At 46.0% G+C, this 17,129-nt stretch overlaps 2 pseudogenes; both read left to right on the top strand.

Moving 5' to 3' along the window:
• Positions 1-2,449: 2,449 nt before the first annotated feature.
• LOC120836118 lies at positions 2,450-7,021 on the top strand (annotated as a pseudogene).
• A 2,901-nt stretch (positions 7,022-9,922) lies between these two features.
• LOC120846109 lies at positions 9,923-13,472 on the top strand (annotated as a pseudogene).
• Positions 13,473-17,129: the final 3,657 nt, after the last annotated feature.

Raw genomic sequence — 17,129 nt, 5'->3', positions numbered from 1 at the left:
CTTTTTGAATTTTTTGAGTGCGAAAGAAGTGCTGGACGCGCCGTCAGCAACAGGCTCCTTTCTGAAGAAGCTGTGAGGCTAGCAAATAACCTACAGCTGGGCAATTTTGTGGCCTCCAGTATGTATTCAAAAAGGTGGAAGGCGCAATTCGGTGTTTCGATGCGGCAAGCAACAAATGAGAGCCAAAAAGTGCCCGAGGACTGCGCGGAGGAGACGCAAGCATTCCGTGCTGCAATCGGCTCTCTGCGAAGTCGCCACAACCTGACTCTATTCAACATAGCGAATAGGGATCAAACAATGGTCTGAATGGACACTTTGGCGAACCGGACCAACAACCTCGTGGGAGAAAGTACTGTCCGGATTACAAACACCGGCTGTGCCAGGCGGGGTTTCACGGTTGCCTTAGCAGCCTGCGGCTCTGGTCACAAGCTCCCGGCATTTATCATCTTGAAGGAGCCGAGCGGAAAAATTCCAGCGAGGGCCTTCATGAGCCTTCGTGTACCAGGTGAGAACAACATTTCGCTTGCTATTTTGCCACCGAGAGAAATAGTATAATGCACTATGAGCTCGCGTTAAATACAATGTCTTTTTTTTTTTTTTTCATCTTTAGCGAATTGCCGCGTGACCGCTTCTAAAAATGGCTGGATGACTTCGGAGAAGTTCAAGGAGTGGCTGACCAAGGTATGGGGCCCTAACACTGACGACGTACGGCGGCTCTTGGTGTTGGACCAGGCGCCAATACACAAGACCCAAGCGGCAAAAGATGCAATTCAGGAATGCGACACTGACATCGTGTACGTGCCAGCCGGTTGCACAAGCCTTCTTCAACCTGCCGACGTCTTTTGGAACAAGCCGTTTAAGGCCAATCTTCGGAGAACCTGGGAGGCCTTTATGCGGAAGGGAGAGAAAACGCCGAAGGGAAACCTGCGGAAACCATCACGGCAGTATGCGCTGGACTTTGTGGCCGAGGCGTGGGCTGCCGTCCCAAAGGAAACCATAGAGCGCTCGTTCAAGGGCTGCGGCATTACGAAAGCGCTAGACGGGTCTGAGGACGGTGAGCTGCACGATTGGCTCGCTGACATCGGCGCCGTAGTCCCGGAAGACCGCGACGAGCTGAGGGATGAGTGTGTGGACCTGGTTTTTGGGTCAGATTCTGAGGAATCCTTTGATGGTTTCGACAGCGAATAAAAGGATAAAGTTCGCAGGGAAACTGTCTACGGAAATAATTTTTGCTAAGACTGCAGTCTAGATTGCATACTTTTAGTGGCCGCCATTTTCTTTATCCGCCATCTTGAATATTGGTGCGGAACCGAGGAAGGGCCCCCCCCTATATTTTGGGTGAATTATCTCTTGAGTTGGGGGGGGGCGCTTTCTCGGTATTTTACGGTATGTCCAATCTCAAAACTTGTGCTGGAGCTATGGCAAAGCTACCCTGAAACCAGCGCTCCCATTTCAAAGTTGCCACCCAAAAACTGTGAAAAGAGCAGTAGTATCCTCTCTCCTCAAAAATGCTTTGGGCAAGTCTTGTTTTCAGTACGTTCATGAGAGTGTTACTTAACCTAAACTGTCTCCCAAAAGAAAGGGCAAACACGGAGACTTACACGAGTTTCCAGAGAATGAAGAGCAGCCGAGGGCTGCACAATTGGCATGTAGCACAGATGACTCAACTGCAACAGATTCAGTGCCTCCAACTCACGCTGCAGCCAGTGGTGACCCTACTTGCGCGTTAATGCAGTTTGGGAGAGTGGTGAAGAAGCCCATAAGGCCAAAAAGCCCATTGATGAGTAGTGGTTTGTGGCATTTTGTTTTGATTTTCTAGTACAACATATATTCTTCGCCTTGTACGCGCGACTGTTCTTGTGCTCGAAAAAGAGGGATGTGTTGTTATCGCCTGCCTGTCTTCGGCGTGCGACGTCCCGATAGGTAGCTGGGCAACAAATGCGTCCACCGAGCAACATTACCACGTGATGTCGGCCAGCGCAATAAACAGGGTTTTATTCTTGCGTCCCGAGAGCACAGCTCATTGTCTCATTTCTTCCAACTTGCACACGTTTTGCGCTTGTATGCGGTGTCACCGCAACATTGAGAATATTGTTGCCCATCTCGGGGAGAGCAAGAAGTCAAATGTTGAGCAACTTGCCGAAGAGAGCAAAGAAATCTCCCGGCAGCGGTAACCCTTGGAACAAGTGCATCCAATAAGATGAAGCTTCTTTTCATTCGAACTAGACTACCATGATGGCACAGTTTTACAAGAAGTTTCCCAAAGTGTTGCTCCTACATGGTACCTGCAGGACCAACAGCTTGAAAATGGCCTTTGTTTTTATGGTGGTCGATGGAAATGGGTGTTGTGGCTTAGTGCTTTGTTAGCAGTGAGCGTCTTGTCCACATGGACACCATGATGAGGACCTCTGTTAGCATCCAAGAAGCGCAAAAGACAAAGTGTGTCATCATGGACAAAGATTTCAAAGAAATCAGAGCCTTCCGTGACAACTCACCAGACAGTCTCATTCAGCTGTGCGAGTTTCATGTCAAGCAGGTGTTCAAAAGGGCCGTTGCCAGCAACAAGATGGACAACAAGATGCTCAACAGTCTTTTGAAGCGGATAAATCATGCTCTAAATGGAGAGGCAATGTACCAAGGCCACAAAGGCATTGCCGAGCAACTCCGAAAAACCGCTTGCCACCGTTCTACTGGTTCCCGACGTGCCAGATTTTCGTCAAAAGTAAGCAAACGTAAAACAATCCACAAAATTGTATGCAAAATGTAACTGTCGAGCATACAACAAAGAATTAACAAACCAGCGGCGCGTGCCTGCCAGGCCGCCAAACAAGGTACCGCATGCTTGTTATTGTTACGCCGACGAACAAAATACAAACTAAACACACACACACACAAAAAAAAAGAAACAGTGATTGAATGCAAGACATGGCGTGCCAGGGTCAAAAAGCTTTTTGAGCACTTTATGCAACCACTGAACTCGACACAAACAAGTGTGCTGTGCGGGTTCAGTGTGCGAGCATTGCCGTCTTCATTTTAGCTCACTTTTCTTCGCCAAGTTTCTTTCGCGGCAGATTTTTCACGTACCGGGGTCTCTCTCGAAAGAAAGTCCACCGAGAGAAACCCAGGTAATCAATAATTTGACATAGCAGTCTTCAAGTTAAAGCGAGATTTTTGTAGTAACGTATGATTTAAACAAGAACAGGAATGTTGACGAACATGCGGCAGTACTTAGTTTCATTTTAGAAAGCATGATACCTGCAGCGACGTGGGGGCGGCACCACCCGACATCGCGTGACTATAGTGACTGGAAAGCAAGGACAAAATATAGTTATCCCACGGCCATTGCTTTGAGGAGCGAGAACTTCAGCTCACAAAATAACTCCCGCCGTGCAAAAACGTTGTTTCGTTTCACAGCATGACGGCATGACTTGTACCCGGCACACTAGCGTTGGAGCACCCGCATCTATCGTTGAAAATATTTGAAAAAAAAAAAAAAAGACACGAGACGAGACTTACGAGAAGATGAGAGCGCAAAACGCGAGACAGCGGGAAAACCATGCAAGACTGGAAGGAGCATTCATGGAGGGTATTTTGTGCCGGGTGGCCGCTTGCGCCACGTAACACACGCATGCTCAGTTGCGGTACTTAGTTAAAGTTGTGGTTTTGAAAGGCGACCGAAATTGGTATTTTAGCGCAGGCTTGGCGCAGATTACCCATATTTTGGCAAAATGTAGCAGGATGTAGCAGGGTTAGCCCCTTGGCACAGTTTGGCGCAATTGGCGCAGCAATCAGATCACTGCATGCTTGGTTCTGTGACTTACTCCAAACGACTGACCCTATTTTCAGTGCAACCCCGGAGACATTCATGGAATATTGCTGCCATAACAGTCACTGACCGATATTTCGGACCCCGCAAAGACCGATAAACGTCCGAATAAAAAAGCAGTCCGAAAAATCCGCAGGTTAAAAAACTTGCCTTTATTATGTCTAAGGGGGCTTAAAAGAGTCGTAAAGAATGCCTTGCTTCAGATTACTCCGGTGTGCCTTGTTTCACTTTACGCCTCCGTTTGCATGCAGCCACTTTCTATTAGGTTGACAATCGCTGCCTTCTTTCCTAGCGTTACGGTCAAGTACTTTCCGTGCTTCTTAGCGACACTTCGCGGCAGCGGAAGAACAGCGTAGCCAGCGTAGTCAGAAAACAAGATCCACCGAGACGAGATGAGAGGCACAAGTCCTTGAGCGCAATGGCGGATGAACAAAGCAAGTTGGAAACAATGATGACAATTATGGTGCCCACGGCTTCGGACAACGATGATGATAATGGTGCGCACGACTTCAGAGGGCAGGCTACCCTGACGATTTGATTTCGGCTACCTCGCGAATATTGGCCACAAAACCACGGGCCAGGCCCACTGCCGAGCCTTCACCCGTCATCAGAAGACCAGCCTGTATTCCCTACATCCACACATCTCACTGCCTAAAAATGCTCGCCTCCAAATACGACACAAAAGTGGTTTTCACATGCAAATCGAGGCTCGGCGACACGTGCAGGGCCATGAAAGGAGAGGGACCCCCATAACCCAGCTGCACCGAAAAACACGCAAGCATGTTCACCACCTACATGACAGAGAAGGTGTATGCAATCCCCCCGTGCTGTGGGCCAGGTACATCGGGCAAACAGGGCGATGCCTCAATGACACACTCCGGGAGCATAACATGGACGCCGAAAAAGCTGCTTTGGATTCCCAACACCCGATAGTCATGCACAGAAGGAATTTCCCTGGCTGCGCTCCTAATCTCGCCGGCACGACAACCATCAAGGGCCACCACGAGTGCGTCGAGCGAGAAATAGTTGAGGCCTATCAAATGGCAATGAGCCTGAAAAACGTAAGCACCCCCCCTTCAATTTCACTCTCAAGAAAGGAGATGATCGTTCTGAGGCCCACAATGGAAGTCGAATGTTGACAAACACGGCGAGACGACAAGGTCACCAGCAGAGGCGGCCATTCCTTTCGTTGTCCCGCACTTCCAGTCGGAGCCTCCCCCCCCCCCCCCCTCCCTCTCCTCTCTTCCTCGTTTGGCAACCTGCTCACTTTCCTCCACCTCCTCGCCTTCCCCCAAACTTTCCCTTTCCCGTGCTCCCACGGAGCGGGCGGGCTTTGAGCTTGAAGCCGAAAATAAATGTTGCTGAAGTTGAAAGATTGTCCTGTCCCGTCTGTATCACCCCTTATGTGTCTCCCCTTTTTAAATGTTTAAAAGCACCAACATGCTCAAATAGTACAAAACAAAAGCCGTATAGCATCACCTAGTGGTGGGATTTGGCATTATTCAGGCAATGCTGCCAAACCAAGCCAATTTATGTGCAGCCAACATAGAATCAAAAATGGCGGCTTCTCGATGGTGTTCCCCGCTGATCGCTAGTGACAACAACTTTCGGATTTCAAGCTGTCCGAAATATTGGTAGTGAATATGCACTATTTCTTCGAGTAGGTCACAGTTCCTCCTTTAGGTCCGAACTATCAGCATCCGAAAAATCGGACGGCAACTGTATTACAGTTGCCGACCGATTCCCATCGTGCGTACAACGCCCAAATTCAGCCATCAAGAGGTAGCTGGTTGCAGCTGGGAAATCGCGGCATTTTAAGGACCTTAGCACCTGGACCAAGTCGGTGGTGAGCCACCTGTACTAGTCTGCAGGCTCGAGTGCTGGGGACCAAGATCTCATTTTGCCCAAGTAATGCTTCCTTGTGGCTCATGTGGCAAATGTCCACACACACCTTGACCCCTCTTCCTGGATTGCCAGCACAGAGCTCAACAAGAAGTGGCTACTGGAAGGTAAGGACATATTTGCAAGTCTTCATAATACAATAACCAGATTTTACTACGACTCATATTTTTGTTCTAGGCTCTCCGCACACCAGAAACTCAATGAGATTGTGCTGTCTAAGTACCTTCTGCGGGACATCCCCAGCCTCTCACCATCAGCACACACGTTTGCCACAGAGTGCTTGCATAGCACTTTGTTGCATTTCGCACCAAAGCTAGTGCACTTTGGCTTTTGGAGCATGACGGTAAGGTGTGTAGGGAGGTCAGTCCCTTTCTCTTAGTTTCTTAAATACAGCTACTTGCCAGGACCTACCTGGCAGCCTTGCACTATAATGAAAATGGAGTGAGGCCCCAGGCAACAACGAAGGAAGGTAAAAAAAGATGGGTGGTGAAATATCCCGAAGTGATGAAGGCGGCCATTGCTGCTATGCTCAAGGGGCACTGCACCTACGGTATATGGCAGTGCTCGTACACTGGCCAGCCAAAACATTATGACCACGTAACAAATTCGGTATTGATTCCCATTTGGCAAGCAAAACAGTTGCAAGGGTCGTCTGCTGCGGAGAACCCTATCGAACAGTCTGATAGACTATGCTCAGAAAAACTTGGACCGTGACCTGCATCATATCTAGCTGTCAGCAAACCCACAGGAAGCCGCCTATTTTAGTTCATCAGGAGGCAGAAGCCTTCGTCATCCACATTTTGTGAGAATGCATGGGCATGCAATGCCTTCGCATCTACTAACAGTTTTAACTTTCACTTTTCATCTGTAGTAACCATGACAGCTCGCGAACAAGCAGCAATTCTCGCAGTTTCCGAGAAACTTGTTCCAAGCCACCGGGCAATCGAGATCTGCCCTTTGTCAAAGTCAGCTAAATCAACAGCCTTTCCTAATGCATACACACATAGTCAACACAATTATCACTCTGAATCTCTGGCAGCCATTAACTACCATCTGCATCAGCAGGAGGTAATAATGCGGATGCCGCATCAGCGAGGTGCACTCAGTCACACACTGTAGGGTTTGTCGAAATGTTTTTGCTGATCAGTGTATTTATTTATTACTGGTGCAAAATCTTCAATCTTTGGGTATCGCATTACAGAGTATGTGGGGGAGCTGATGGCAGCCGCGCTTGAATTCTCCACCGTCATGCCCTCGTACAAGGCCGCTGCAGCTCACAAAGGAACTTTATAAGCGACCGGGAAAGGGGCCGGAAGGCTTCTTGGTCCATGGAAAGCGCCATGTAACTTTCTACTGTTTTGACTTGTAAATATATTCATCCTTCTTATCATCAACTGCTGAGTCCCGTCTTGAAATCCCTATTTCTATTATCTGACAACCTGCCGCCTCTGCCTTTGGGCATCATCACCAACGCAATCCTCACAGGAGAAAAACAAAGAAACTTCACTGTGTTTTCTGTGGTTTATATTCTAGGCAAAAGAGCCTAAATGAAAACTTTATGAACTTGAAAAACAGGAAAAAGTTTGATAACTTGATGTCTGCTTAAAACCTAAAAAGCAAAACTGTAAATGCCGAAAATCCAAAAGTGCATGTGCAACAACGCGGTCCCTGAAATTCTTCTTGGAGCTTTTGTTACCTTTAAAAATGGGACAGAACGGACAGTAGGATATTAAGATTCCTTTCTTCCATGAACATGCACGTTTTCTGGCCGTTCGTGCTGTTTTTTCCACACGTTGCCTTTGTGTGATAGTGCCTTTCTACAGCGAACCACCCATGATCTTCAAGGGGCACTGACATGTCAAAATAATTTCTTTTTAATTATCCGAAACAATTCAAAACAACACCTGGACATTACCCTCAAAATTTGAAACTTGTGAATTCAGTTTCTTCAACACCACCTAGACAAAATGTACAGAGGAGACTTAAAAATAAAATAAAAATTAAACCAAAAAAAAGATAATAATATTACTCCTCTGCCGCACCGCATCTGCACTCCTCCTCTCCTACACTCCGACGTCATCGCACCTTGCCCCAGAAATTTCGAAGCTCGTAACTATGTCGCCTACCGACAGATGGCACTAACTGCGACACCCTAGTACGCTAGTAGTCCCAAGCTTGCAAAACTCTAGAAGCCGTCGCCATTTTCGCCGCATTAGCTGTCAGCACGGGCGGTCTTGTTTCTCTATCCGCGTGCATCCTACGCCATAGAATGGGTCGGTGTTGTGTCCCCAAGTATAGGGGCAATTACGGCAACGGGCCAAAAATTCGGCTGTTTGCCTTTCCAAGTGACCCTAAGCAAAGAGCTCAGTGGCAACGAGCTACTCAGCATGACAATGTCGACGTCGGAAAACTAAATAACCCGCAGGGTAAGCATGGTATTCTGCTCTTGCTCGCACCTTTTAGCCATATCGTAATAATTAGCGTGAATATGCATTACTTCCGACTAGAAACGTGTACCACACGTCACCCTATTTTTCAAATGTAACCTGCATTGTCCGACCAATGCCTCCCGTACTAAGATGCCAGTCATAACAGCGGCGCTCGTCCTGCCGTGCCCTCTCCCTTTTTCCTCCTCTCCTTCACCGAGACGACCGCAAGGGGCACTGCCAGCTGACACTATCGTGGACGCGACAGCACTTGAGATTTGACGTCTGCTATTGTGATACCAGTAGGGGTGTGCGAATAGTGGTTCGAATAAGATAGCACAGCGTCATCCCTAGCATCCACAGAGCAAAAGAGAGCCGGTTACGTCGGATTTCCTTTGCACCGCCAAGGTTACGAATGACGTGCTATTTGATTCAAACCACTATTCACACACCCCTAGATACGTGCATGCGTCGCACCTTCATTCAGCGTCGTTTTAAAATGCGTGTATCTTAAGTCGTCGTGTGCCAAAGTCTGTAGCCATGCGCTGTTGCTGCGTGCCACTGTGGCCATACTACACACTGCCATACTAGTCATTGTAAACCAACCAACCAATGTCGCAATGTGCGCAGCGAGATCTAACAGTCCCGCAAGATCAAACAACTTTTCGTTTTCTTTATTCGACTTCCCGGGGGCTTTTATCGGGCGAACACCATCATCAGTCATCACTATCGTAACTAGCCCCCTTCCTCAGAAAACTGACTGTCCTGATTCCGCTTTATGTTTGCTTTAGATACACCTGCACATGCACGATTCACAGATGTCATGACCAGCAAATCTCTGCTGAAGGACCTGCGTCAGCTCTCTCCAGACACACAAACATACGAACTGGAGTCTTTCCACAGTGTATTGAACAGCTTTGAACCCAAGTGGGCTGCATTCTGCACGAAAGGAATGCTCGCCAGGTATGTACACAAAGAAATGACCCGGAAAGGAACCCTTAGGCATTACCCACATCGCTAATATGAAAGCAGCAGCTGTGTTTTGTGACATGCAATCCAATGCACTGCTTGTCATGTCAGCAGTTCATGAAAATCGTCCATCGTTATTTATTTCTGAAAATATTATGAAAGCCTTTTTGAGTTCTTCCTATGTTTTAGAATTCCTCAGGATCACTAATCACAGTGTGTGTATGTTGGTAGCTAGATTTGTTATTTGAACATTCTGCTAGGTGACAACCACTGCTGCGGGTATGTCTCAGCAGAGTAACCAAAATATTCAATGCCACATACCAGTACAGCACGTACCCAAATGAAAATACTGCTATCCCCGATGGTTAGAAGCAACTAGAAACGGAGACTAAATTTCTGTGACAAAAAGTGAGCAGCATTCCAAAACACACATCACCAGTGGGAACTGAACTACACATTGACTGCCTTTCCTATTAGTGTAGGACCCACATTGCAACACTGCACTGGAATGAAAATGCCAACAGGGAACAGGCCATCACCCAAGCTGGTCAACTGCAGTTCAATGTGAAGTCAACAAAGGCTAGAAGAGGGCACCACACCACCAATCCTAAGAAGACCAAAGCCACACATGGTAATCCGGGAGAATCTCACTCTCCAGTGGTTTAGAATGTGTTACAGCATCATGAGATTGATGTCGAGACCAGAGTTAGTGGCCGATTAGTTAAAGACCAAGTTAACATACAGGCGAGCTGGTCTACGATACACAAGATAAAACCAGAGACGACAAAATGAAAAAAAAAAGGGACAGGACAACAAACCATCAGGACGGTTCAATGTCCTTTTATTTTTCTTTAGTTGCTCTAGGTTTTATTATGGGGCCAGGTTAGTGGAAGGTAAGCATCATCCAGAAGCGTTGTCACTACAGCATAAACTTTTGCGTCGGAAATGTAGCATGTCGTCTGCTTCACTGCGTCTGCCTTGTGAGTCGTCAATAAGATGGTATGTCACCTGCTGCTTGGCATCGGTGATTGTAAATGGTATCAAGTGGCAACATTCTTTTTTTTTCAACTGTGATCACTTTCATAATCACTCGTGCCAAGAGGGAAATGGATAACTGAGGAGAAACAAGTGCCAGCCTCGCAAACTTTCTTTTTCGCTGGAGACATCAGTGTAGAAAACCAAGTACAGACACCTGTTTCATGCTTTATAAATGGGGAAACTATATTCTGCACACACATTACTCAAGATGATAGTACTTCTGCCCATTTTGCATTCAAACTCAAATAACTGCACATTATAAAATTGTTACCAAAAGTTTGCAGAGAGAAAGATATATAACCATAAATATATTTTTCAGACTACGTCGCAAAGCTTGTGGCTCGGGCTGTGGCTATCTGAGGAAATCTGTTCCCTCAAAGAAGTGCTCAAGGTTGAAGTAAGGACACCACGTCTATGGAACATGACCCAGAGCTTCAACAGGCCAGTCAGGGAGGACCTGGTGGCCACCAGTATCAGCCATTTGGGTTTTTGACAAGGAGGGGCAGTGTATTTATTACAATGGAAGCAATAATCCCATACATTTCAACAACTGAAGTTTCTATACCTTCTTCAGCCATAGAGATCATACATACTAACTCTAGAGGAAAAGGTTCGCCATTTTCCCACGCATTCTGGCTGCCGCAAGCGGCGGAGCATAAAGGTAGACCTTCGGAGTCCCACACATAGTTACGAACTGCCTTCGAATTCACAAATTATATCCTCAGAGCAGTTTCATGAGCTTCAACAATCCACAAACTTACTGGTGGAAAGATATTTGCGTCCCCTTCAAAGCTTTCTCTTTGCATAGTGCGCAGGTGTACGGCCTTGCATCAAAGCAAAATTTAACCAGATAACGGGCTTCGCGTGTGGGAGTGCCCCAGGAATACGAAGCCGCACAACCACCAGATATCCAAGATTTCGACAGAAGGGAACTTAATGCAGCGTAATGAGTATATTGCTTTATATAAGCGCTAAAGTAGCCCAGAATTTTTGTTTACAACGTAAAATTATCAGTTTATATTGCCGACAGTTTTCAGTCTTTGCGATTATCATTGCGACTGTCGTCCTTCAGCTGGCAACATTGGTTTCTTTCTCTCGTGTTCTGTCACTCTCTTTCACAATCTTTCACTCGGGACTCTGGATGCTTTTGCCCCCCTGCCTTCAGCATGCGTGACTATGACATGCTTTTGTGGCAACTGCAAAGAGGAGATTTGTGGAAAGCTGTAAATTGCAAAAACAGACGAAGAAAACAAAGGCTTTCAGTGTCTTATATTTCTTCATTATTATCATTTTCATTTTAGTCAGAATTGGAAATACTATAACAAAATTAAAAGTTGAATTTCAGATAGTGTGAACTGCTTGAATTGTGTTAAATCTAACTTTCGCCACTTGAAAAGTTTTGTGAAAAATTGTTCATGCTCATTTATTATCCCATGGTAAAAAATATACTTCTAACATATCACTCCAAATCACAAAGTTTTGTGTCTGTGAAATATTCCTGAAGTCCATCCAGCTTGTGAAATTTGAGAAATACAGAACCAGTAAAAACAAAGTTATTTACTGTCATTTGAAATAAAACAAAAACTACCTAAATGCTGTATTTTCAACTAAAAATAAATTTAAAAACACCTTCTAATTTTCGCAAAAAAAAAATATGGAACTCGAATTATGGCACGTTTTTATTCTTCCAGAGATTAGCAAATAATTTCAGAACATCTAAATGAAGCGAGACAAACATTCTGTCCACATTTCGTGCACAAGGTAACCCCAAAAGATGTCACTGATTGTGAATATACTAAAATCAAAACTACTACTCACTGAACAGAAAAAATAATAAAGTTTTGGCTATGCAGGTTTAGTTTTGCTTGGAGAGCATTCAAAATATTAAAATCCTTTTTTAATTACCATTTCCACAGAAGTTATTAAAAATAGTATATTATTCCACATAACTTTTTGATCGCAGTTCATTATCAGCCAATAGCAAAAAGCTGACAAAAGGAATATTATTAACAAGAGTTGAATGTTTTGTGCTATTAGTACAACCCACCTCTTACGAAGCGGGTCTTCTGATGATGAACGTTTTGTTCTTCTAGGACAGCGAAAGTGGACAGCACAGCATACGTCAAATGCAAGTCCAGCAAAGAGGTGCACAAGCTTGCGGTGATCGTCTGCCTCCAGCATACTGCCACAAGGTGAGTGAGGCAGTATATAGTGGCACTACCCACAGAACCGCTGCCTCACCACTGAGTAGGTGTAGCCTGTGCAAAAGCCAGTAAATGAGCTGCAGGTGAACTCCCCTCTTCTAATGAACTACCTGAAAAGGCAAGCCAGGGAAGCCACTCAAAGTAAAGGGCAGAAAATGTTGTTGCACGCCTGAATGGGAACAAGAAGCCAGACATTGAACAACTGGGGAAGAAGAGATCAAGGAACTGTTTCGGCAGAACCCCAGAGCAGCTGTGACTCTGGGCACAAATGACTCAAATGAGATGGAGCCTCCCTCGTCCAGACCAGCATGATGGCTCAATTCTATACGAAATTTTCTGAAGTGCTGCTCCTAGACGGAACATACAGGACCAACAACTTGAAGATGGCTCTTTTGTCTTCATGGTTGTTGATGGAAATGGATCCAGCCAAGTTATTGCACACCGCTTCGTCAGCAGGGAAGATTGTGCATTTATGGACTGTATAATGCAAACCTTTGTTGACCTCCAAGGAGTCGAAAAGACCATATGTGTCACTGTCGACATGAACTTTAAAGATATTGGGGTTATCAGAGACAACTTGCCATTGGACGCCGTTGTTCAGCTCTGCGAGTTTCATGTAAAGAAAGCACTCAAAGGAGCTGTGACCAGCAGCAAGGGTGACACTGACATGGAGAGGCTGAACAGTCTCTTGGTCAAGATGATGCATCGACCCAATGGAGAGACCTATACCGACCTGAAGGCAGAGCTAGATCGAACCGCTAGTGAAGGTTCTAGAGTGTACCTCTAGAAGAACTGGCACAAGAGCAGACATGTGAGTCTGCTACTGCTGCAACCAGCATTTCAGCCTTGGGAACAATACTACAAACCGGGTGGAATGCCACAACTTGAAACTGAAAACAGTTCTCAAGGTTAGTGACAAAATCCATATAGTCCTGAAGTCCATGCTGAAGCTGCACAGCATCGAGACTGTTGAGGCTGAACAACAGCTCAGCGTTCTTTGTTTAGAAGAGCAATACAGACCTAGTTCGCCAGTGTTTATCACTTTTGACACCGACACAATTTGCAACTAAAAAAATTGCCTGCAAAAAAAAAAAAAAAAAAAAGTGAATGAGATGCCCGAAGCTTTAGGTGCCCGATGGCTTTGCAGCCATGCCTTCCTGCACAGACCAGTGATCAGGGCACACTGCAGCTTCAGTGCACACAACTCAAAGAAGTTTACTACAGCACAGCACCCAGAGAAGCTAAATGTCATCATGCTCTTCGTCTTCTGAAGTACATTGGGGATCTGGTTGCAGAATGTGGCTCTCAGAAGTTCATGCACTGGATGGATTCAATAAAAAAGCAAAAAGCGATGTGGATGGAAAACAAGACGGTGGAGCTCTGGAGCAGCGACTATGGTGAAAGTCATGAAGACTTTACTCGAGAGCCTTGCACGGAGATATCTGAAGCATTCCTAAATGACAGTGGCCTGCAGTAAAAAAGAAGCAGAAACAGCCACATCACCAACCCCCTGTTGGGCCCGACTAGCAACATGGTAAACAATTCCTCACTTCTACTCTTGATCCTTGTTAATCTGAATTTTTTCGTTCAGTTGCCGAGTGCAAGAACAGCAGCAGTGCTTCTGAGCAAACCACCGACCCACCAGTCCAACCTAGATTCTCAGGTACCGGGTCCTTCATGTAGTGAGCGCATGTGCTCATGCAGCGTGATGCAGGACAACGTGCCATCCGTCACTAAAGGCAGCGTGTGCCAAGCGCACGTGCAAGGACATTCGATTACTTGTGTGGGTCGCCATTAGGCTGAGATAAAGGTCTCCGGTGTTTTGGATCTCCCAGTGTTCAGCTGCTTCTTCCCACGTTATGCGCGGCTACCCCAGAGCTACGCGCAACACTTCACTTCTCTCCTTGGTCGCTGTTAATCTCCTTCTTTTCGCTCAGACCCCTGGCGTGAAGACACCTGCCGGTGCAGTGCTCGCAATGTTTCGAATTTGCGATCAGGAGATGACACGGACCCTCTTGCTAGGGTGTGTTTAGATATGAGCCAGCATCGTACAGGTCTATATGGTTGTGTACCACTACAATGCACGCTGAAGGCACTGAGCTGACGGTTGTACCTGCACTCGCTACATTAATCATCTAATGCATGAACCAGTGTCTCCACACTGGCTGACTGATTTCACGCTGTTGGAAATGACTAATTTGCTTAGCCTCTTTAAACGTACTAGGGGTTTATGAAGTTGCACTTGCAAATTGCATTTATCTTGTGCCTCACTGCTTGACTTTAGTGGAGTTATTTGCATGTAAATTGGCAACTTCAAAATAACTGCAGGCCCAGGAAAGCATATGTCGACAGTTTATTCTCTATAAACGGTAACAAGTAACAATAGAGCGCTGATTCTTCTCGACTACATGGGGTAAAATAAGTGCTTGGCTCTTGTTAACAGACGCAACAATATGTTTCCTCAAAGACTATTAAACAGATTTACGTTACAGTAATTCCATGTTACAGAAGGCTGCATGACCTCCAAGAATGCCAGGGGGCATTCAAGGCGGTAAGGTGCCTCACGAAGAAGCACCTGTGGCCTTCAACCGTCGAGAAAATTAATGTAGAAAAAGTGACCAATATCTTTTCCCCTCAGGTAAGTCAAATGATGTGACTATTTACTATAAAAATGTTGTCCCAATTTGTATTCACATAAATAAAAAGCTAAAACAGAGCAACGTAGCCATGGAAAGGGTGAGACGTTTTTCTACCTTAGATGAGAAGAGGGGAATGAAGATTTGTGAATACCGATAAACATAAATATTCGCTCATCAATGTCAGACGACATCAACTCTACGGTTCCTGCAACAGCATGGCCAGCATCTTGGTGCTCCAGGGTATGAGGACTGCCTCCCCACTGTGAAGCTTATGGAGCTTGCATACAAGTGGTTTCTGCTTACAATCTCAAGAACCCAACAGTGCACATCACTGGCAGGGATGCCATAAAGATGCCCTTTTGGAGTGTGAAGAGAGAACAAATTCTGTCCTAACTATGAATTCCCATTGGATGTTTTAAGATGAGCACCACGGAGGTTTACCTTGGCAAACACGAATGAAAAGGAATGCCTCCTTTTAGATTATATTTTTAATATATATACTGTTGTTATACCGTTGGGGAAGAATTAAAGCAATGTGTCAAAAGGCTATTTTTGCACAATGTAGGTTTTCAATTTTTGAGTTGGCAATACTGGCAGGAGGTAACGTGAGGAGACGACGCCCAGCGAGACGTGCTTGAGTAGAGCTCCGTTAAGCCTACTCACCGAAGCCTCAACCACGGGTGCTTTCACCCCTCGACAAGATTAATGCTTCTTAACATGAAGCGATGGACCACTCCCTCCTCAGCGTCCAGAGACCTGCGTCGCCCTGTGTTCCATAACGAGTGGCCCACGTTGCAAGACAGCAACCATGACTCCAACATGAGCCACCAGCAGGAACCCACACGAGATGTCCAGTTTCCATCGACCATGGCCGGAATCGTTCCCGATGGTCAACCGAAGATCACCATTGACCGAAATACTCCCGAAGGCAAGCACTTTCTTGCCATATCACAAGTACCGCTTGAAGAATACCAGTGCTCTCAGGTAGCCTTTAACGAATATCTAAATCAAAAAACAAATTTGAAGCAATCTTTTTTTTTTTTTTTGCCAGAGCAAAACATTTTACAGTTATTAAAAAGATCTTTGCCATCGTTCGCGGCGGGACCCACTGCGTGTGACGGCTCCCCCTCTGCGGCTGAAGCGACTATGACAGGGCCCCTGCCAACTGCATCCCAGGACAAAGCGCCATCGACGGATGCGAGATCGCAAAAGCAGCTGCGCCCCTTCCGGTCGGAGTCCAACCAATTCCCAGCTCAGTACAAACCGGCGGCAAGTGCTAAAACCCACATGTAACGAAAAGGTGGATGTATTCACAAACAGCAACATTCATGCAGCGATGGAAAAAGTCGGCATCATGAGGGACTTCGGATACACCTAAACGAGAAGTCGAACCCCATTGCAATTACGATACAAAATCCCTTGCCAGCCCCTAAATTACTCACAGTTGACCACATCCCGAAGCGGGACAAGGAATATGATAACCACCCATACATGGCTCTCTCTTCGGGTCAGCCTCGGGGAGTCATTTACCTCCACGGGCAGGGGCTGGAGCAGACGCCCGAGAGCCTAATGCAGGGACTCGTATGCAAAACAAACAAAGTTATAGCCGTTGTTGTTGTTTGCGGGTTTTATGGCGCAACAGCAACGGAGGCCATACTGCGCCAAACAAAGATAAAAAGAAAACAAGCCGTTATTGTTACTGTGCTACAAAATAATAATTAGCTATGTGGAACTAGATCTGATTAATAAAACCTGCGTTAGTAATATAAGTCAACAAACGGTCAAATGGGATGAGGGGGTATTCTCCCAGCAAAAGAGCAGGATGGAATGGGATTTGGAAGTGAAACAATTCAGGAAAGTGAATACGACGTTCCTTGTCCAAAGCTGAACACAGCCACAAGATATGCATGATGGTAAGCGTACCCCCCAATGTTCACACACCGGTGGGTCCTCTCCACTAAGAAGATATTTGTGACTAAGAATGACCGATTCGAAGACGGCACAATAGTACTTCATGGAATCGGTTCCTCTGAGAAGAGCTCTCCCAGAGCCCAAGAACCGGCTTTGTAATATGAAGTTTATTGTTGCTCTCCATGTTCCATTCAGACTGCCAATAACGAAGAAG

Source organism: Ixodes scapularis, unplaced genomic scaffold (assembly GCF_016920785.2).
Source record: "Ixodes scapularis isolate PalLabHiFi unplaced genomic scaffold, ASM1692078v2 PGA_scaffold39__5_contigs__length_11793443, whole genome shotgun sequence".
In the NCBI taxonomy this organism is placed as follows: domain Eukaryota; kingdom Metazoa; phylum Arthropoda; class Arachnida; order Ixodida; family Ixodidae; genus Ixodes; species Ixodes scapularis.
This window is presented reverse-complemented; position numbering and strand designations above follow the sequence as displayed.